General features: G+C 47.8%; 1 pseudogene; it reads left to right on the top strand.

Annotated features, from left to right (window-relative positions):
* Positions 1 to 23297, top strand: part of LOC139265773 (interferon-inducible GTPase 5-like) — a 50870-nt pseudogene extending 27573 nt beyond the window's left edge.
* The last annotated feature ends 468 nt before the right edge of the window (positions 23298 to 23765 follow it).

The following is a 23765-nucleotide window of genomic DNA, read 5'->3' as shown; positions in this document are numbered from 1 at the left end:
GACAGGCAGTTCATGCTATCGGTCCTTTTTAAAGTCCATATGTTCAAACACCATTTTGAAACGCAGCCCATGTACGTCTCCATTTTAAAAGGGTACAGATCCATTTTTAAAGTCCAAAAATCCTTCCGGCCCATATACACACTGATGTTGGCACCAGCCAAATACCACACCATCACATAAGTATTGCACACTGATTGACGTCATGAACTGCTCACTCTACATGCTGTCAGTGGTTTTTAGTTGTGCATACGTGCAAAGCCCGTAACCAAGCTTTTGTCCGCCACAATTACCGTCAGCGGTGTGCGCGCGTATCTCAGATGCCAATTTTGATCGTTAAGAGACAGCATCGCGCCAACAAAACGGGTGCTACACAGCCCAAGTTCCCCTTCATTGTCTTCAGTCCCCACCACAAATCCCATTCCCTCACCATCGACTCCATCCCTCCCCCTGGCCACAGTCTGAGACTGAACATTTGCATCCTTTGCATCCTACCTGACCCTGAGATAAGGGTCCAATCCCATATCCAGTCTATCACCAAGACCACCCATTCCCCTCCGTAACATCGCTCGACTCCACCACTGCCTCAGCTCATCTGCTGCTGAAACCCTCATCCATGCTTTTGTTACCTCTAGACTGGACTATTGAAATGCACTCCTGCTGGCTCCCACTTTCCACTTTCCATAAACTTGAACTCACCCAAAACTCTGCTGTCCTTATCCAAACTCACTCCAAGTTCCTTTAACTCCTCCCCATGTGCTCTCTGACTACATTGGTTTACGGTCCGGCAACACCTCAATTTAAAAATTCCCATCCAGGGCCGGAAATTTTACAGCTGAATCGGTTCGGGTGCGTGTGGGCCGCGTAGCGGGTCGAGAACATGATGTCTTGATCAGCCCGCTCTGCAGAGCGACTTTAACATAATGGTCCCATTAAACCAGCCATACACTTTTCCTGGACCTATGAAAGGGTGCGGGTACGATGACATCATTGATGACTCATTTCCAGCGCCCACATTTAAAACAACCTGCCCACAACTCATGGGAAAGTTGGGAAAGGAGCGCGGAAGGTGCATTGGAAAGGGCGGAGTTAATGTGCAAAGATAAAAATATGAATACTGAAAGGCAGGAACCCTGCTTTACAGATATCTCGATGCATATTCTGGTCAAGGCAATAAGAGCATGCAGGGATGTCCGCTTCCCAGCAGTTGGCCAACAAAGATGTCCCCAAGAGATCAAAAGAGCCTGGCCGGAAATATACAGATCAGCAGGAGGGAGGTGGTGAGGAGGATCTAGATCCAGTGCAGGAAGAGATTCAATGATCTGATGAGATCAGGAACGGTGAGTGCAAAGGTTGCTAACGTGTTACCTTTGTTTAAAAAGGAATAAAGGGACAGAGCGAGTAACTACAGGTCAGTCATCCTCACCTCGTGATGGGAAAATTATTGGGGAAAATTCTGAGAGACAGGATAAATCTTCATTTAGAAAGACACGGATTAATCAAGGACAGTCAGCATGGATTTGTTAAGGGAAGGTCGTGTCTAACTAACTTGATTGAATTTTGTGAGGAGGTGACACGGAGGGGTGATGAGGGTAGTGCATTTGATGTAGTGTACATGGATTTTAGCAAGGCTTTGATAAGGTCCTATATGGCAGACTGGTCACAAAAGTAGAAGCCAATGGGATCCAGGGCAAAGTGGCAAGTTTGATCCAAATTTGGCTCAGGCAGGAAGCAAAGGATAATTTTTGATGAGTGTTTTTGTGACTGGAAGGCTGTTTCCAGTGGGATTCAGTACTGGGCCACTTGTCTTTAGTGGTATATATCAATGATTTAGCCTTGAATGCAGAGGGTATGATTAAGAAGTTTGCAGATGATACTAAAATAGGCTGTGTGGTTGGTAATGCAGAAGAAAGCTGTAGACTGCAGGAAGCTAATGGCCGTAAAATCCCAGCCTGACCAGATCCGTACGGAATGTGCACGGACCTGGCTAGGCCTCGCAAAAGCCAGTCTATGGCGTGTAACACTAATGTGCCGAAAAACGGCTTTTCCGATTTGTCAATATATCTCTTGACAGATCTTCCACGTCCCCGCAGCAAGTGAGATTTTCCCATCTCTTGCCCAGCGAATGTCCTTGAAATTTTACTCCTGGTAAAAGCAGGTGCATAGCTTTTACCAGTGTAAGAATTATAAAATGTATAAAAAATTAATTTAATCATATGTTAAAAACCCTGTCTACTAAAGTAAGTTTACTTTAAACCCTATCAAAACACGTTAAATCATTTTTTTCTCTACAACATTTAATTTACTTTCATTTCAATTAATTTGAAATATGTGAGATGTTTTTTAATTTATTATGTTGTGTTTGGGTGTTTTAGAGGGTTTTTTAATTGATAGTAATGGGAACTCGGAGAAACGGAGTTTCCAATATCATCAATGAGAATACTGCATCGTGATGCGTGTGGAAAGAATGCTTCCGACACGAATCGAAGGCACCTCAGGGACAACCAGGTACATTTGTCGAAAAATTTTGGGGCAGAGGCGTTCGTCCGAAGGAAGCCTCTGATCAGAATTTCAGGGCCAGCAATGAACTGGTCAGGTGGGCAGAACAGTGGCAAATGGAATTCAATCCGGAGAAGTGTGGGCAGAACTGTGGCAAATGGAATTCAATCTGGAGAAGTGTGAGGTAATGCTTTTGCGGAGGGCTAATAAGGCAAGGGAATACACATTAAATGGTAGGACACTGAGAAGTATAGAGGAACAAAGGGACCTTGGAGTGCATGTCCATAGATCTCTGGAGATAGCAGACCAGGTAGATAAGTTGGTGAGGAAGTCATACGGAATAGTTGCCTTTATTACCCCAGGCATAGAATACAAGAGCAGGGAGTTTATGCTTGAACAGTATAAAACACTGGTTAGGCCACAGCTATATAAATGCATACAGTTCTGGTCACCACATTACAGGAAAGATGTGATTACATTAGAGAGGGAGAGAGGAAATTTACGAGGGTGTGGCCTGGACTGAAGAATATTCACTATGAGGAAAGATCGGATAAGGCTGTGTATGTTTTTTTTAAATGGAGCAGAGGAGGCTGAGGGGAGATTTAATTGAGGTATAGAAAATTATGAGGGGCCTGGATAGAGTGAATAGGACGTACCTATTTCCCTAAGCAGAGTGGTCAACAACCAGGGAGCATAGATTTAAAGTAATTTGTAAAAGGTTTAGAGGGAATTTGAGGGAAAATTTCTTCATTGAGGATATTGATTGTCTGGAACTCATTGCCTGAAAGGGTGGTAGAGGCAGAAACCCTCACCACATTTAAAAATTACTTGGATGTGCACTTGAAGTGCTGTAACCTACAGGGCAACGGACCAAGAGCTGGAAAGTGGGATTAGGCTACGTAGATCTGTCGGCTGGCGCAGACACGATGGGCCGAATGGCCTCCTGCCGTGCTGTAAATTTCTATGATTCTATGATTTATCCTGATGTGCCTGTCACCACATCTCCATCACTCTGCCTTCCCAAGCCTACACCTGCACCTCAGTCCTCACACCACATACCTTCCAAGTCCACCCATCCCTCTCTCTCTATGTATATACTCACTTCCCCATCTGAAGCACCACCACTCATCCTCATCCTAACGCAATCATACCAAGTAACACTAGAAGGAAGCCATTGGCACTCCACTCCCTCATAGTCACCCTCTAAAGATGTAACCCGTCAGGTCCTTACATTCATTCCATCACTCGCACTCAAACTTCTCGTCTCCATCCTTGCAGGAGAAAAGAGCCCAGGAAAATAGGGAGAAAGAGGGTGATCTTGGAGGGGCAGCAACAAATGCATGAGGCTCTGCTGTATTTTTCAGCCGTGATGTCTGCAAATGTTCAGAGAATGGAGGAGTCCATCTCCAATGTGAGCACCAGCATCTCACAGGCGATGGTGACCATGTGCTGTTCCATGGAAAGGATGGCCACCTGCATGGAGCAGCAAATGCACCACTCACATGAGCACATGGTAGCTGTGGATAACAGATGGCAGGAGCTTATACACCTCTTCTCCAGGAGAGATGTAAACGTAGACTTGGGTCTTCATCGCTCCACTGCTGTGCAGCAAGGTGCTCTCCAGCTCCTTGCTAGCAGGGAAGTGCGGGTGGTCCATGAGAGGGATGATCGTGAAAGAGGACATGGAAATTGGGGCTCCTCTCAAAGTGTTCCCACTTCTCCCCCATTGCCACCCCCTCAGTCCGAGCCTCACATGCTTCCTCCGATCCGGATGGCCAAGTCTGCCTCTGCACAGTTGCAGGAGAAGCAGTCATTGGCGAGGCCATCACAGGCTCCAAACACAGAGGACGTCTGCCAAGAGGTCTAACCCGTCACAGTAGGAAAGTGAGCAGCCTGCCTGCCTCTACCTCTGCTGAAGTCACAGGAGTTGCACCATGTAGAAGTACTTGGAAAAGAAAAATGTTGCAAATGTAGATGCACAAGGCTATGTGAATGGCCTTATCAAAATATGTTTGTTAAGTTTCAGTTATTTTGAAGATACACGTAAATGTTTTTCAGTGTACCACTTTTGGGTATTGTCCACTTTTGCCTCAAACCGTGGAAGTGGCCTTGTCACTTAGAATGAATGGTGAGACATTCCTTAACCTTGAACACTGGGGCTTTGGTTGAGAGGAATGTCTTGGTCATTATCGGGATGCTTTATGGTGTTGTGGGAGGGGCGGGGCGGGGGGCGGTTGTACTTAGTACAGCATGTGGCAGTGATGTGACTGCATTGGGCTAAGTTCAGTAAATCTGGCCATGATAAGGCCAACCCCGGCCTCTCAAGCACCAATATGCGTCGCTGCTGGTGTCATCTGCACCTTAGGACGAGGAGACGGAAGACGAGGAGGAGGAACCTAAGAGGCTGTGTGCTGTGTGCCATGCTCCTCCTGCAGTTCCAATCCTCGCTGCTGCGCTATGTTGTGCAGTGCCCAGCAGACGACGATGATTCTGGAGATCCTGGCTGGGCTGGTGTGTACTGAAAGGCTCCTCCAGATCTGTCGAGGCATCTGAAGCACATCTTCAGCATGGCTATTGCTTGCTCTGTGGCACATCTGGTGGAAATGTGGCTGTCATTATAACCCTCCTCAGGGGTGTCATGTGCCACGTCTTCAGTGGATAGCCCTTGTCTCCAAGCAGCCAGCTGGTAAGTGTGTTTGGAGGTATGAAGAGCTAAGGGAAGGTGGACTGGCCCAGCATGCAAGTGTCATGTCAGCTGCCAGGGAATCTGATCCACACATGCATAATCATAGTTGCAGACGTTGAGGGAGTGGAAGCCTTTGCGGTTCACAGATATTCCTGGGTGATGATGGAATGCCCTGATGGCCATGTGTGCAGTCGATGACGACCTGCACCGGCGGGAATCCAGCCAGAGCTGCAAAGCCGAGCGCCCGTTCAGTAACACTGGCTCCATCAGTGGCAGAGTGTATATAACTGGCTGCCTTGTGAAAGAGGGTGTCAGTGATCTGGGTGATGCAGCTGTGGGCAGCCAACAGCAAGGTCCTGCAAATGTCTGCTGCAGATCCCTGGAAGGAGCCTGAGGAGATGTTGAGGGCGCTGGTTACTGACAGTTACTGACAATGAGTGTCCACCTCTGGGCAGAAGGTCTTGCTCCAGCAAGTTACAATTATCTGCGACATCCTGGCATGATAGCCTGAGCCTCCCGCTGCTCAGTCATGTCCAGGAAGCTTATTCTCTGCCTGTATACCCTGTGTTGGGGGGATTGCTTGTGGCACGGTGCAGCCCTGTGGTTCCTTCCCCCCACTCCCCTGTGGAGAATCAGGTCCTTGAGCAGAAGGCTGGTGTTGTGGCTGGTGGGGATCGTATTGGTCGGATTCTGAGGACCAAGGTGAAACAGTATAAGCAGCACCCATGCTGATGTAGTAGATTGCAGGTAAAGTGGAGATCAGAGGGCCAATGCCTCAGTGTAGTGATAGTGAGCAGCAATGTGGTGAGAGAGGCTTCCTCCAATTATGGTCTCTTGTGCAGTTCCCACTTTAATCACCTGTACCACTTTTTCCTGTGGGTTTCAGACACTAAGACTTATAAGAACACTGAGACACAAACTGTCATGTATTCTACTATCAGTGTAACCCATGTATAAGCTGACCTAAGTTGTACACCTTGAGAACATTGACCACAAGTGGGTGAACTTGTGGGAGACACTCCAAACCTGGACTTTCAGGTATAAAAGGGGAAGCTCCACCCACCTTCATCACTTGAGGTCTTGGTAATAAAGTGAACTGGTCACAGAGTGACCTTCTCTCAAGTATGGGCCTCGTGTGCATTTATACTGTATAGTAAGGACGTAATATTGGCGACGAGAAACTGGGGTTTAAACCACGCGAGCATGGCCACTAGCAGCACAGAAGAGAGGTACGGTGTTGGTGATGATTGGGATGACTTTATTGAGAAACGACAGCAAAGTTTTGTCACTAAGGAATGGTTGAGACAGGATTCGGCCGACAAATGCAGGGCTCATCTCCTGACGGTTTGTGGATCCAGAACGTACTCCCTGATGAAGGACCTTCTAGCGCCAGAGAAGCCGGCGGACAAGACATTTGAAGAGCTCAGTAAGTTGATCGGGGAACACCTTAAACCGGCGAGCAGCATGTACATGGCGAGTCACCGGTTTTACACTCACCGGCGGCGAGAAGGGCAAAGTGTTCCGGACTTCATCGCAGATCTCCAGCGACTGGGGAACCTATGTAAGTTTCCAGATGCATGCAGGGCTGAGATGCTGCGAGATTTATTTACTGAGGGCATCGGGCAAGTTGGGGTTTCCAGGAAACTGATTGAGACCAAAGACTTGACCTTGGAAGCGGGGGCTCTGACAGCTCAGACATTTATATCAGGGGAGGAAGAGACCAGAATGATATATGACAAAAATCTTGGCTCAAATGCGACAAACGACCAGGGAGTCAACATTGTTAATGCGGCACACAGTTCTCTGGGCAGACAAGGGAAATCGGACATGCCCCAGCATGTAGTTGAACCCAAAGGGGGAATTCAAAAGAGACAATGACGAGCTGAATGGTGATTCATGCCATTGCAATGGACAATGCGGCCAGTAATGGGGCCATCAACACCTGTTAATGGTGCACTTAAGGACAGTTTCAAAGACAATCGACTGGTAATGGACCTTTTGCTTCCAACAATAGGGCCTCTAGCTCATGCTAGAGGTGTGGAGGCAAATACCTAGCCAGAGCTTGCATGTATCAGCAATATACCTGCAGAAACTGCAATGTCAGCGGTAACTTGGCGCGTATATGTAGGAAGCCTGCAGCCAGGTTGATGTACGAGGAGGACGGGCCCGATGTAAGGCCTACGAGGCCAAATGAACACTGGGGGAAATTGCTGGAAGCTGAAGTTCAGCGAGTTCATGTGGGACACATATACAGTTCATATACCAGGACGCCACCGATAATGATGAAAGTGCTCCTCAATGGCATCCCAGTATTAATGGAGCTAGACATGAGGTCCAACCAGTCCCTGATGAGAATCAAACAGTTCGACAAGTTGTGGGCGTCCAAGGCCAAGAGGCCAAAATAATTGCCGATTGATGCACAGCTAAGGACATATACAAAGCAGATCATTCCGGTGCTGGGTAGCGCCACGGTAGTCATGACCCACAAAGATTCGGAGAACAGGTTGCTACTCTGGATTGTCCTGGAGGATGGTCCCGCATTACTGGGGAGGAGTTGGCTTGCTGTCATGAACTGGAAATGGGGCGATGTCAATGCAATTTCTTCTGTGGAGCGAGTATCATGTTCACAGATCCTGGACAAATTTGACTCATTATTTCAACCCGGCATCGGCACTTTCATGGGGGCCAAGGTAGTGATTCACATAAACCCGGACACCAGGCCAGTACACCACAAGGCCAGAGTGGTGCCGTACGTGATGCGGGAAAAGATAGAATACGAATTGGACCGCATGCTGAGGAAAGGCATCGAATTCAGTGACTGGGCGAACCCGATCGTGCCGGTGCTCAAGGCGGATGGGTCGGTCAGGATATGTGGTGATTACAAGGCCACCATCAATCGGGTGTCACTCCAAGACCAGTACCAGCTACCGAGAGCGGAGGACCTCTTTGCGACGCTATCCAGTAGCAAACTTTTTTCAAAGTTGTACCTGACCTCAGCTTACATGACCCAGGAGCTGGCAAGTGAGTCAAAGAAGCTGACCACCATCACGACACACAAGAGGTTGTTTGAGTATAACAGATGTCCGTTCGGGATTCGTTCGGTCGCCACGAGCTTTCAGCGAAATATGGAAAGCCTCCTCGAGTCGATTCCAAGGACGCTGGTTTTTCAAGACGACATCCTCATCACGGGTCGCGATACTGAAGAACACCTCCACAACCTGGAGGAGGTGCTACGTAGACTGGACCGGGTAGGGCTGCGACTGAAAAAGGCGAAGTGCGTCTTCTTAGCTGCAGAGGTAGAATTCCTGGGGCGGAGGGTAGCAGCAGATGGGATCAGAACTACTGCGTCCAAAATGGAAGCGATCCAGAGAGCACCCAGACCCCGTAACACGACGGAGCTGCGTTCGTTCCTGGGGCTCCTGAACTATTTTGGTAAATTTCTTCCCAAATTGAGCATGATATTAGAGCTGCTACATGTGCTGCTGCGCAAAGGTCGCGATTGGGTCTGCGGGGACAGCCAGGAAAGGGCTTTTGATAGAGCACGCAACTTGTTATGCTCCAACAAACTTTTAACATTGTATGACCCGTGTAAGAAACTTGTTTTAATGTGCTATGCGTTGTCCTATGGGGTTGGGTGTGTGTTGCAGCATGTGAATGCCAATGGTCAGTTACAGCCGGTAGCTTATGCCTCCAGAAGTCTGTCCCAGGCAGAAGGGGGCTACAGGATGGTAGAAAAGGAAGCACTAGCATGTGTATATGCAGTAAAAAAAATGCACCAGTACCTGTTTGGCAGGAAATTTGAGCTGGAGACAGATCACAAACCCCTAACGTCCCTTTTGGCCGACAACAAGGCCATAAATGCGAATGCATTGGCCCGCATACAGAGGTGGCCACTCTCGTTAGCCGCCTATGACTACACAATTCAGCACAGACCGGGCATTGAAAACTGCGCCGATGCACTCAGCAGGCTCCCACTTGCCACCACTGAGGGGACAACTGAGCATGACACTGAGATGGTCATGGCTGTTGAAGCTTTCGAAAGCGAAGGCTCACCCGTGACAGCCCGTCAGATTAAAGTCTGGACAAATAAAGACCCGCTACTGTCTTTAGTTAAGAAATGTGTCCTGAATGGGGACTGAGCAGCCACGTATGGGGCATGTCCTGAGGAATTTAAACCGTTTCATAGGAGCAAGGAGGAACTCTCGATTCAGGCCGATTGCCTATTGTGGGGAAACTGAGTAGTCATGCCCCAGATGGGCAGAGAGGTGTTTATCAGAGAACTTCACAATGAGCACCCGGACATTGTCATGATGACAGCAATTGTCAGGTCACATCTTTGGTGGCCAGGGATAGATGCAGACCTGGAACTTTGTGTTCGCAGGTGCAACACGTGTGCTCAGCTGGGCGAAGCACCCCTTAGCCCCGGTCCTGGCCTGCCAAGCCATGGTCATGCATGCATGTGGACTATGCAGGTCCTTTCATGTGAAAAATGTTTTTGGTTGTAGTACACGCCTACTCAAAATGATTAAGTGTGCCATTCTAAATTTAAGCACATCCTCTGCCACGGTAGAAAGTCTACGGGCAACGTTCGCCGCCCATGGTCTACCGGATGTCTTGGTCAGTGACAATGGCCCGTGCTTCACAAGCACTGAATTCCAGGACTTCATGGCAGGCAATGGAATCAACCATGTCAGAACGGCACCTTTCAAGCCGGCCTCAAATGGCCAGGTGGAACGAGCAGTGCAGACAATCAAACAGGGGATGCTTCGAATCCAAGGGGGTTCCCTACAAAGCCGCTTATCACGCCTCCTGTTGGCCAATAGATCCCGACCACACTCGCTCACAGGGGTTCCACCCGCAGAGCTGCTAATGAAAAGGACGCTCAAAACCAGGTTATCCCTTATACACCCCACCATGAAAGAAATTGTTGAGAGCAGGTGTCTGTCACAATGTGACGACCATGACAGGAATGCGAGGGCGCGATGTATTGATGTCAATGACCCTGTTTTTGTCCTTAATTGTGCTGCAGGGCCCAAATAGCTTGCAGGCACTGTGATTGCCAAAGAGGGGAATAGGGTTTTGGTAGTTAAACTTACCAATGGACAAATCTGCCACAAACACTTGGATCAAACTAAAAGGAGGTTCCGCAACCCCATAGCAGAGGAAGAACACGACGTAGAGTTTACTCCACCACAGATGACCGAACACCGGAACCAAGTGGAGGAGAGCCCAGTCACTGTGGTCAGTCCGGACAGGCCAGAGGCACTGCAAACAGCAGACACTCAGGCCAGCGCCCAACAACCGGAGCCCCAACTCAGGCTTTCTACAAGGGAGCGTAAATCACCAGAGACACTTAACCTGTGATCCCAATAAGACTTTGCGGGGGAGGTGATGTCATGTATTCAACTATCAATGTAACCCATGTATAAGCTGACCTAAGTTGTACACCTTGAGAACATTGACCACAAGGGTGTGAACTTGTGGGAGACACTCCTAATCTGAACTTTCAGGTATAAAAGGGGAAGCTCCAACCACTTTCATCACTTGAGTTCTTGGTAATAAAGGTAACTGGTCACAGGGTGATTTTATCTCAAGTATGGGCCTCGTGTGCATTTATACTGTATAGTAAGGACGTAACACAAACAAAGATTTGAATTTTCAAAAATGTTGTTTATGTCAATAACAGACAAGCTGAGCCAGGAGAAATTAACTTAACTCCAGCAACTGTGAAGAGTTCCCTCAGGGTCCTAATGCCTGCCTAGTGTTTTGTAACAAACAAACAGAGCACTAACACAACACAATACAATGGACTTTATTAAAAGTATCTGAAGACTATAGGTTAGATTTTACACTTTTGTGCAGATCGCCAAAAATGGGCATTATTGCAGGCATGGGAGCGAAAAATGGGTTTTCAGATCGCTGGCTTTTCTCCCATTCTCAAAGCCCCTCGTCTCCATTTTTGAAATTGTGCGTTACCTTGAGCGAGATGAAATGGGCAGTAGCGTTAAATCTCTCTGATCTTCTGCCGTAAAGTGTTGCTGTCCTTAGGAACCGCATGGCAATGCTCGATTCCCGCGATTCAGGAGGTCAAGGGTCAGCATGACGTGCAGAAGAGGAGACAGAGAGAGAGGGAGCTGAGAGGGACTGAAGGCGTGTGTGCGTGTGGTGTGGCTGCATTGAGAGGAAGGAGGGAGAGTTTAGAGCAAATAGGGAAACAAAATATTAGCTGTTACCAGCCACATATTTGCCCGAATTTGGCCTATAATGGAGGGAGAGGAGGAGGCGACACAGCACTCTGTGGAGACTGACGCTGGAAAGAGCAGCAAGCTGGGAGAGGAGCACATTGGAACGCGCAAAAGAGCGAGAAGGTTCTCAAACGAAGCAACTGCCTCCCTCCTCCAGGAGGTCGAGTTTCACTGGGGTGATTTGACACAGAGAGGGCGTGGGAAGCCCACCCCAAAGGCATATCAGAAGAGATAGCAGAGGTGGTCTTATCTTCAACCAACGAGGTGTGTGAGGGCAACCAAAGGCCGCAAACGATGGAATAACCTTGTGGGATCTACAAGAGTAAGTATTACATTTACTTATGTATTTATATAATTTGATTTGTAACAGTCATGAGTGACAATCATCAGATGTGAGGTCTTTCACTTTTACCGGGAATGTTTTACTCAAAGCCTGCAGTCACGGTGTACGTCTGTTGGCAAAGAATAATAATTATCATAATAATCTTGATTACATCTGTCAGTTATGTATTGTATCAGTCTCTGTAACAGTAACTAGCAATGATATCATGCAATGATCTCATGCCATGTCGTCCTGTTACCTTTTACAGAAGAAGCAATTGACGATGAGGTCCGTGCAGAGGCGAACGGGTGGGGTCCACCAGTCCCCAGCGACATCACTGAGATGGAGGAGCGAGTGCTCGCACTCATGGGGAAGCACACCCGGACAGCCACGGACGCATCTGCAGATCCTGAAATGAAGCGACGTGAGTAAAGTTTACACCATTGGGTGATGTAAAGTCAATAGATGCCACACCCACTCATATCTGAACACTCATATATGATAGATGATTTCTAAAATTGTCCTAGAAATAATGCTGGCCTAATAAAAATCATTGCAATGCAGAATGTGTTGATGGTCATGAAATGTGATGTCTGTGATGATCTTGATAGCGATGGTGCTTTTGTCGTGCATATGCTGTGTGTAGCGCTGCAATCACCTTGTCACCCTTCTCCTCTAATAAACTCATTTGTGTTTTGCAGCTCAGTCAGCAGCGCAGCTCCAGGCAAGACCACAGAGGCTAGAAGCTGGGGATGTGGGGCCGGACTCGCCGGACGATCTGCTGAGGAGCTCCGATTCTCGCCCGTCAATCCGCTGGGTTAATTCTCTATGGATGAGAGCGTGGACTTCGAGGAACCTGCATCGCCACGCTCCAGAAGCCATTCCATCCCAAGGTCATCTAGTGCTCCTCCGATCATTCCCGCCTCCACTCTGGAGGTACCGACCCCAAGCACCTCGCCACAGGGCACCCCATTTGTCCCCAGGACGGCGCAAACCCCACGGAGGTTTCGTGGACGCGGCAGGTCTGTTCCATGAGCGCAACATGAGAGTGGAGAGATGGTACAGTTGTCGAGGAGGACTGTAGACATTGGTGACCAGCTCCTTGAAGCATTGGGGGGCATATCCTGACAGCTGGCCACCATGTCCAAGTACATTCCGCGGATGGTGGGGGCCCTGGAGACGATAGCCAGGAACCCTCGTGGCACAGGCCTCCCAGTGGGTCCAGGAGCACGGCACTCCTACCCTAGGTTCCGCACCACCACTGTGAACGACGTATGAGAGGCAGGACCAAGATCCTGCTTCTGCATCAAAAAATGTTCCCCCTCACCACCCCCCACTCCTGTACCCGTGCAACCACCGCCTCTGCCTTCACCCCCCTCCCCCCCAATGAGGCAGCGCCTGAGGAGCTCCTCGGCCATGCACCATGGAGCGAGGAGGGGAAGGGATGGAGGTGGGCAGAAGGTGAGGGGGGAAGGAAAGTGAGGTACATGTCCGCAGGTGATGGCTGTGTTATATCTCCATCTGGGTGTATGCAATTTGTTGCACTGTAAGGGTAGAGGGGACCACGGTCCTCCTTTGCAATGTATTCTATGTTGCTGGACATGTTGAATATTTGATTGATGTCAGTGGTGGAAAAAGTGGGGTGTGGGCGGGGGTGGGGTGTTTTTGCCTGTGATTTCAGACCAATGTTGGTATACAATTATTTTTATTGAACATAACCTTGTTGTGCATTGTCTCAGATAGCTGGACCATTACACAGTGGTGATTCCTTAACATGAAAGGGTTAAATAAAACTTAACTTCAATCAATGTAAACTTTAACAGGCACCAAGGTGATGGGCACATAGAAACATAGAAACATAGAAAATAGGTGCAGGAGCAGGCTATTCAGCCCTTCGAGCCTGCACCGCCATTCAATGAGTTCATGGCTGAACATGAAATTCCGGTACCCCCTTCCTGCTTTCTCGCCAGAACCCTTGATCCCCCGAGTAGTAAGGACATCATCTAACTCCCTTTTGAATATATTTAGTGAATTGGCCTCAACTACTTTCTGTGGTAGAGAATTCCACAGGTTCACCACTCTCTGGGTGAAGAAGTTTCTCCTCATCTCGGTCCTAAATGGCTTACCCCTTATCCTCAGACTGTGACCCCTGGTTCTGGACTTCCCCAACATTGGGAACATTCTTCCTGCATCTAACCTGTCTAAACCCGTCAGAATTTTAAACGTTTCTATGAGGTCCCCTCTCATTCTTCTGAACTCCAGTGAATACAAGCCCAGTTGATCCAGTCTTTCTTGATAGGTCAGTCCCGCCATCCCGGGAATCAGTCTGGTGAATCTTCGCTGCACTCCCTCAATAGCAAGAATGTCCTTCCTCAAGTTAGGAGACCAAAACTGTACACAATACTCCAGGTGTGGCCTCACCAAGGCCCTGTACAACTGTAGCAACACCTCCCTGCCCCTGTATTCAAATCCCCTCGCTATGAAGGCCAACATGCCATTTGCTTTCTTAACCGCCTGCTGTACCTGCATGCTAACCTTCAATGACTGATGTACCATGACACCCAGGTCTCGTTGCACCTTCCCTTTTCCTAATCTGTCACCATTCAGATAATAGTCTGTCTCTCTGTTTTTACCACCAAAGTGGATAACCTCACATTTATCCACATTATACTTCATCTGCCATGCATTTGCCCACTCACCTAACCTATCCAAGTCACTCTGCAGCCTAATAGCATCCCCCTCGCAGCTCACACTGCCACCCAACTTAGTGTCATTGCAAATTTGGAGATACTGCATTTAATCCCCTCGTCTAAATCATTAATGTACAATGTAAACAGCTGGGGCCCCAGCACAGAACCTTGCGGCACCCCACTAGTCACTGCCTGCCATTCTGAAAAGTACCCGTTTACTCCTACTCTTTGCTTTCTGTCTGACAACCAGTTCTCAATCCACGTCAGCACACTACCCCCAATCCCATGTGCTTTAACTTTGCACATTAATCTCTTGTGTGGAACCTTGTCGAAAGCCTTCTGAAAGTCCAAATATACCACATCAAATGGTTCTCCTTTGTCCACTCTACTGGAAACATCCTCAAAAAATTCCAGAAGATTTGTCAAGCATGATTTCCCTTTCACAAATCCATGCTGACTTGGACCTATCATGTCACCTCTTTCCAAATGCGCAGCTATGACATCCTTAATAATTGATTCCATCATTTTACCCACTACTGAGGTCAGGCTGACTGGTCTATAATTCCCTGTTTTCTCTCTCCCTCCTTTTTTAAAAAATGGGGTTACATTGGCTACCCTCCACTCCATAGGAACTGATCCAGAGTCAATGGAATGTTGGAAAATGACTGTCAATGCATCCGCTATTTCCAAGGCCACCTCCTTAAGTACTCTGGGATGCAGTCCATCAGGCCCTGGGGATTTATCGGCCTTCAATCCCATCAATTTCCCCAACACAATTTCCCGACTAATAAAGATTTCCCTCAGTTCCCCCTCCTTACTAGACCCTCTAACCCCTTTTATATCCGGAAGGTTGTTTGTATCCTCCTTAGTGAATACCGAACCAAAGTACTTGTTCAATTGGTCTGCCATTTCTTTGTTCCCCGTTATGACTTCCCCTGATTCTGACTGCAGGGGACCTACATTTGTCTTTACTAACCTTTTTCTCTTTACATACCTATAGAAACTTTTGCAATCCACCTTAATGTTTCCTGCAAGCTTCTTCTCGTACTCCATTTTCCCTGCCCTAATCAAACCCTTTGTCCTCCTCTGCTGAGTTCTAAATTTCTCCCAGTCCCCAGGTTCGCTGCTATTTCTGACCAATTTGTATGCCACTTCCTTGGCTTTAATACTATCCCTGATTTCCCTAGATAACCACGGTTGAGCCACCTTCCCTTTTTTATTTTTACGCCAGACAGGAATGTACAATTGTTGTAATTCATCCATGCGGTCTCTAAATGTCTGCCATTGCCCATCCACAGTCAACCCCCTAAGTATCATTCGCCAATCTATCCTAGCCAATTCATGCCTCATACCTTCAAAGTTACCCTTCTTTAAGTTCTGGACCATGGTCTCTGAATTTACTGTTTCATTCTCCATCCTAATGCAGAAATACACCATATTATGGTCACTCTTCCCCAAGGGGCCTCGCACAATGAGATTGCTAATTAATCCTCTCTCATTACACAACACCCAGTCTAAGATGGCCTCCTCCCTAGTTGGTTCCTCAACCTATTGGTCTAGAAAACCATCCCTTATGCACTCCAGGAAATCCTCCTCCACCGTATTGCTTCCAGTTTGGCTAGCCCAATCTATGTGCATATTAAAGTCACCCATTATAACTGCTACACCTTTATTGCATGCACCCCTAATTTCCTGTTTGATGCCCTCCCCAACATCCCTATTACTGTTTGGAGGTCTGTACACAACTCCTACTAACGTTTTTTGCCCTTTGGTGTTCTGCAGCTCTACCCATATAGATTCCACATCATCCAAGCTAATGTCTTTCCTAACTATTGCATTAATCTCCTCTTTAACCAACAATGCTACCCCACCTCCTTTTCCTTTTATTCTATCTTTCCTGAATGTTGAATACCCCTGAATGTTGAGTTCCCAGCCCTGATCATCCTGGAGCCACGTCTCCGTAGTCCCAATCACATCATATTTATTAACATCTATTTGCACAATTAATTCATCCACCTTATTGCGGATACTCCTTGCATTAAGACACAAAGCCTTCAGGCTTGTTTTTTCAACACCCTTTGTCCTTTTAGAATTTTGCTGTACAGTGGCCCTTTTTGTTCTTTGCCTTGGGTTTCTCCGCCCTCCACTTTTCCTCATCTCCTTTCTGTCTTTTGCTTTTGCCTCCTTTTTGTTTCCCTCTGTCTCCCTGCATTGGTTCCCATCCCCCTGCCATATTAGTTTAAATCCTCCCCAACAGCACTAACAAATACTCCCCCTAGGACATTGGTTCCGGTCCTGCCCAGGTGCAGACCGTCCGGTTTGTACTGGTCCCACCTTCCCCAGAACCGGTCCCAATGCCCCAGGAATTTGAATCCCTCCCTGCTGCACCACTGCTCAAGTCACGTATTCATCTGCGCTATCCTGCGATTCCTACTCTGACTATCACGTGGCACTGGTAGCAATCCCGAGATTACTACTTTTGAGGTCCTACTTTTTAATTTAGCTCCTAGCTCCTTAAATTCGTTTCGTAGGACCTCATCCCTTTTTTTACCTATGTCGTTGGTACCAATGTGCACCACGACAACTGGCTGTTCTCCCTCCCATTTCAGAATGTCCTGCACCCGCTCCGAGACATCCTTGACCCTTGCACCAGGGAGGCAACATACCATCCTGGAGTCTCGGTCGCGGCCGCAGAAACGCCTATCTATTCCCCTCACCATTGAATCCCCTATCACTATTGCTGTCCCACTCTTTTTCTTGCCCTCCTGTGCAGCAGAGCCAGCCACGGTGCCATGAACTTGGCTGCTGCTGCCCTCCCCTGATGAGTCATCCCTCTCAACAGTACTCAAAACAGTGTATCTGTTTTGCAGGGGGATGACCACAGGGGACCCCTGCACTACCTTCCTTGCACTACTCTTCCTGCTGGTCTTCCATTCCCTAGCTGGCTGTGGACCCTTTCCCTGCGGTAAGACCAACTCACTACACGTGATACTCACGTCATTCTCAGCATCGTGGATGCTCCAGAGCGAATCCACCCTCAGCTCCAACTCCGCAACGCGGACAGTCAGGAGCTTGAGGTGGACACACTTCCCGCACACGTAGTCGTCAGGGACACCGGAAGTGTCCCTGAATTCCCACATGGTACAGGAGGAGCATAACACCCGACCGAGCTCTCCTGCCATGACTTAACCCTTAGATACACTTAAATTGGCAACAACAATGTTAAAAGTTACTGACTAATATAAGAAGAAAAAGAAAAACTACTCACCAATCACCAGCCAATCACTTACCCCCTAGGCTGTAACGTCACCTTTGTTTCTTTCTTTGCCTTCTCCCTGTAGCTGCACCGGTACGCCTCTCGCCGACCCCGGACTCGCGCTGCTCCGAGCTCCCGCCTCCTCGACTGACTGCTCGAACTGCTCGACTCCCGCTGGCCTTTATAGGCCTCTCGCCGACCCCGGACTCGCGCTGCTCCGAGCTCCCGCCTCCTCGACTGACTGCTCGAACTGCTCGACTCCCGCTGGCCTTTATAGGCCTCTCGCCGACCCCGGACTCGCGCTGCTCCGAGCTCCCGCCTCCTCGACTGACTGCTCGAACTGCCTGACTCCCGCTGGCCTTTATAGGCCTCTCGCCGACCCCGGACTCGCGCTGCTCCGAGCTCCCGCCTCCTCGACTGACTGCTCGAACTGCTCGACTCCCGCTGGCCTTTATAGGCCTCGCGCTGCTCCGAGCTCCCGCCTCCTCGACTGACTGCTCGAACTGCTCGACTCCCGCTGGCCTTTATAGGCCTCTCGCCGACCCCGGACTCGTGCTGCTCCAAGCTCCCGCCTCCTCGACTGACTGCTCGAACTGCTCGACTCCCGCTGGCCTTTATAGGCCTCTCGCCGACCCCGGACTCGCGCTGCTCCGAGCTCCCGCCTCCTCGACTGACTGCTCGAACTGCCTGACTCCCGCTGGCCTTTATAGGCCTCTCGCCGACCCCGGACTCGCGCTGCTCCGAGCTCCCGCCTCCTCGACTGACAGCGTTGTCACTCATAGCAACGTTCTTTCAGACAAATTTTTCAGATATCAGCTCCTCATGCTCTTGCAGCTTATGTAGCCACCACGGGCCCTTTCCTGCGGTTTGGAGGGGGTCGTGGGCATGGTTGCATAGCCAGCCTGATTATCCGGTCCTAGGTCAGCGTCCAGCACCTCGTCGTCCTCTTCCTCTCTTTCCTGAGGTAGAGCATCAGTCCCTTATGTCAATTTGAGCACACGACCACAAATTTACCTACTTGTTCAGGGTTGTATTGTAGCTCCCCTCCTGACTGGTCCAGACATCTGAAGCGCTGCTTAAGCACAGTTTCTGTCTTGTGGACCAAATTGCGTGTGTCTCTGTGGCTCTGGTTGTATCGCTTCTCGGCCTCGGTGGGTGTCACGCAGTGGGGTCATCAGTCGTGTGGTTAGGCCATATAGGTTATCACCAAGCATCCAGCATCCTTGTGGCTGATTCAAACATGTCAGACAGCGCTCTCACGCAGGATGTGAGCCTCATCGAAGGTGCCTGGACATTTGGCATTCACTGCCATTATTATCTGGTTGTGGTCGACAACTAGTTGGACCTTCAGAGAGTGAAATCCTTTTCTGTTACGAAAAAGCTCTGGGTCCTGAAAAGGTGCCCGCATGGCGAAGTGAGTGCACTGTATTGCTCCCTGCACCCTGGGGAACTTAGCAATATGGTAGAATGCTCCAGTCTGAGCCTCCGTGGTCATGGGGAAGGTGATAAAGTCCATCTTTTGCGCGTACAGGGCCTCCCTGACCTGTTCAATGCAGCAATGGGTGGCATGGTGAGACAGAGGGGAAATCCCGACCGCAGAGGCCCGAAAGGAACCGGACACGTAGAAAGACAGTGCCGTGGTGACCTTGACCTCAACCGACACGATGTCCTGATAGCAGGCTGCATATCTGGCCTGATGAGCTCACATATTTCATTGATTACCATCTTGTGGAAGCACAGTCTCCGAAGGCAGGCGTGGTCGGACACGTTGAGGTAAGACCAAGTTGAGGTAAGCTCCAAGTCTCGACTGGCCTCATCAACATCTCCCTTGGTTCCTCCTTGAGATGCGTGTCCTACAGCTTTGTTCTTCATTCATAGACTGTCTTGCATGCTTCTTCCTCGTGATTAGCCTGGTGTCAAATTCCTGCCTGGACAGAGATAACTTCATCCTTTTGCTGATTGACCAATTCTGATGTCATAAAGCATGCTGTCTGCCTGACTGACTGCACATCCCCCGATTGGCTGTTTTTTTCAGTCTTGAACACAGATTTTTCACCCAAAAGCCTTCACACCCCACCATCGGTGGCCGTGCCTTCAGCTGCTTTGTCCCTAGGCTCTGGAATTGCCTCCTTAAACATCTCCACCTCTCTACCTCTTCCTCCTCCTGTAAAATTCTCCATAAAACCTACCCCTTTGACCAAGCTTTTGGTCACTTGTCCTAATAGCTCCTTATGTAGCAAAAGGTGATATATAAACACAAGTTATTGTTGTTGCTGGTATCTCCATAACCAATGAGATTTGTGATTGGGAAATAAGCAGAGGAAGGACTGAGAATGAGGGTGAATTAAATGCCATGAATTCAATATCAAAGCAGGTACAGTAAGAGAAATAGAGAAAAATTGGATTAAAAGAGAGAGACAGATCAGAAATTTAAGATTTGACATTTTTAAAATCTCTCCAAAAAATTGAAAATCTGAAGGAATGAGACTCCACACTTGTAATAGTTACTTTTTTGTGCCAGCAAAACGCCTGGTGAGATGAGGCTGGGTATGAATTATTAAGCTGTTTTATTTCTCAATCTGCAGAGCAACAGTTATAGAATCGATGTAATTATATTTTTATTTCAATCCGTACAGCTTCTATCCATGCAGTAATATAAAATAATGAACATGCTATGCTTTCCCATATTCCGTGAGTCACCTTACTTGGCTTAAAGAACAGTTCGGCATTGCACCCATTACACTGAGCAGCCTCTGCTCCACTTCTGGTTTTAAAGTGCTGCCACCCTGCTGGTTTCTGTATCTCCCTCCTTCACCTCTCATTGTTCACACTCAGATCAAAGATCCACACACAGTGGGTGTCAGGTGCTCATTGATTATTGAGACAAGCTGATGAATTGCGTGTTGTTTGTAAAAATCAATTCATATATTGACCACCTTCCATCTAAACTTGAAAGAATATTTCACTATAAAAGGAAACAAGATTAAAATGCACTTTTCTTTCAGTCCCACTCCTATCAGAGCACTGCCACTAATGGAAATCACTGTATACTTCAGGTGGGGCCGACTCCTGCCCCTGCAGTCTACCTTTGTCACCACTGACTTAACTCCTTCTCTCCCACCAACAAATAAAGGACTGATCCTTCAATCCAGTTCCCAATCCCACAACATGCCAACACATCATCATCATCATCATAGGCAGTCCCTCGAGTGGTGGGGAGTCTGGTTTGCCGCACGCTCCTTCCGCTGCCTGCGCTTGGTTTCTGCATGCTCTCAGCAACCAGACTCGAAGTGCTCAGCGCCCTCCCGGATGCCCTTCCTCCTCTTACGGCGGTCTTGGGCCAGGGATTCCCAGGTGTCAGTGGGGATGTTGCATTTTATCAAGGAGGCTTTGTGGGTATCCTTGAAACATTTCCTCTGTCCACCGGGAGCTCGCTTGCCGTGCAGGAGTTCCGGGTGCTTGCTTTGGGAGTCTCGTGTCAGGCATGTGGACAACATGCCAACATGTCAGTGCCCTTTTTCCCCTCCATGACAGTGCTAATAATAGTCACCTGATTGATTGAGTCAGCACTAAATACCTGCACTGTCCTGTTTGACATTAATCGTCATGAATAACAAACGTTAACTTCAAAATTTATTTTAATACAACAAGCTCCAAAATGAACACAAGCTATTCAAATGTCAGGAGTACCTGTATAGTACATGCCCCAGGAGCACGGAGAGTAGGAATGAAGGATGGGGATAGAGGGATCAGTGATGTTAAAGGGTGGCAAGGCCCTTTCTTTTACAGCTCAGTGCATCTTTCAGTAGCTGTGAGTGAATTGTTCCAGCCCCACTGATTTCTGCTTTAAATCAGCATGTTTCCCATTGTAGTTTTCCTTCAACTTTTCACAGTTTGGATAAATTCTACACATGTAAAATAATATATTCTTTTTACAGAGATCAGATGGCTGAGTCTTCGAAATCTACATTCTTCAGTCAGCAAGATCTGAATCAATTCAAGTCCACTTATGAAACAGGCGGGCTGGAGACGGCTCTGCCTCTGATACAGAAGAAGTTAGAAGACCTCAACAATGTAAAGCTTGACATTGCCGTGACGGGAGAATCAGGCGTAGGGAAATCCAGCTTCATCAATGCTATGAGGGGGCTTCGGAGAAATGATAAGGGAGCAGCTGAAGTTGATAGCATTGAAGCCACAATGAAGCCAGCCCCATACCCACATCCCAGCCTGCCTAATGTTTGCTTCTGGGACCTGCCAGGAATTGGAACTACAAAATTCGCAGAGGCTACATACCTGAGCAAAATGGAATTTTAAAGATACGATTTCTTCATTATTATCTTAGGCTGTCGAGTTATAGGGCATGATGCAAAACTTGCCGAAGAGATTAACCGACTGAAGAAGAAAGTCTACTTTGTTCGATCTAAAATTGACAATGATCTCCGTGCTCTTGAAATGGATGGTGTAAAGTTTAACACAGATGAAGAACTGAAAAAGATCAGGACTTATTGTGTTGCTGAGTTGAAAGAGTTCGGGTTTCCATCACCCACGGTTTTCCTGATATCAAGCTGTAGGCTGAATGAGTTTGATTTCTCAGAATTAAATGAAACCTTTGTGAATAACCTTGACGATATAAAGAAGCATGTTTTCTTGCTGTCACTTCCATACACAACGTTGAAGATGGTAGAGAATAAAAGAAAACAGCTTAAGAAACGAGTCTGGATGTTGGAAACACTTTCAGGAACAGTGGGAGCAGTGCCCATTCCTGGCCTGTCCTTTGCTTGTGACATTGGGATACTGGTTACAGCAATAATACAGTTCTGTCAATATCTGGGTCTGGATGATGCCTCTCTTCAAAGACTGGCCAATGTGGCAGGGAAATCTGTGAGAGATCTGAAAGCAGTGGTGAAAACTAAACTGGTGGGTGAAATAAATAAGGAATTTGTGAAAAGAATGTTGACAGGTTCCGCCTTTGTTGCCATTTCAGTAGCTGAGGCTGTCCTCGACCTTGTACCAGTCGTTGGATCCATCTTTGGAGCAGGATCATCATTTGGAATGACCTACAAGCTGCTGAATAATGCACTGAATGAACTTACGGAGAATGCGCAGAGAGTGGTGAAGGCTGCATTTGGGACTGATTAAATGGAGTGCACTAAAACATCAGCACATCGCTCTCCTGTACATCATTAAAAGTTCAAGAATAAAACAGAAAGTAGTGTGGATGTGGCATCTTCCACATCCTCAGGACAATCCCAAAGACCAGTGGAAACGCCAGAAAACCCACATCAACATGATTGATATTTTCCGGAGTTTTCACAGAACCTCCGCTGAAGTTATGGTGAACTAAGGAGAGAAAGCCTCAGAAATTCACCCCATATACATCACACTCTGTAATAGTATAGAGACAATTGCAGTATAATCTAATAGTATAGAGACAATTGCAGTATAATCTAATAGTATAGAGACAATTGCAGTATAATGTAATATGTGTGACTGTAATTCTGAATGTTAATTTCTTGCTATGTTTTCAGTGAATGTTTTGACCATTGGAGTTTCCTTGAATGGGAGAACCAATGAAATAAAGTTGCCATTAGCATCACACTAACTTGTGTCCTGTCCAGTTCATGATGTCTGTCCGGTAGCTCAGTGTTGGTGGTAATCCTACCCGTGCTGGACTGATTCCTGCTGCTCAGGCTGTGGTTGTGCAGGTTAAATTTAATTAATTGGTATTACCTTGAGAACCTAATCAAGCTTCACGATATGCCCCGGATACAAACCCAGATCCTATTCAATTTCTCCCACAGTCTGTAATATCCTGTGTTTTCACATTGGAACTGCAGCATCTCACTGTCAGTGTCCATTTCAGAGCTGGCCTGAGGATTTGAATGGGTCCCATTGTACTCAGTGATTTCCTGTTACTCATTTCCTGCTGAGCCATGTGAAGTCTGCACACGATACAGCTCGTTCATTGCTGACCCTGTTCACCCATTGGACACACATCACAGTTGGATCTTACAATGAAAAGTCTTTGGCTCACTCACATCTTCACTGGCTTCATGGATAAAAGCACCAG

Source organism: Pristiophorus japonicus, chromosome 6 (genome assembly GCF_044704955.1).
Source record: "Pristiophorus japonicus isolate sPriJap1 chromosome 6, sPriJap1.hap1, whole genome shotgun sequence".
NCBI lineage: Eukaryota > Metazoa > Chordata > Chondrichthyes > Pristiophoridae > Pristiophorus > Pristiophorus japonicus.
Note: the sequence above shows the minus strand (reverse complement) of the source record. Positions and strands in the feature narration are given on the sequence as shown.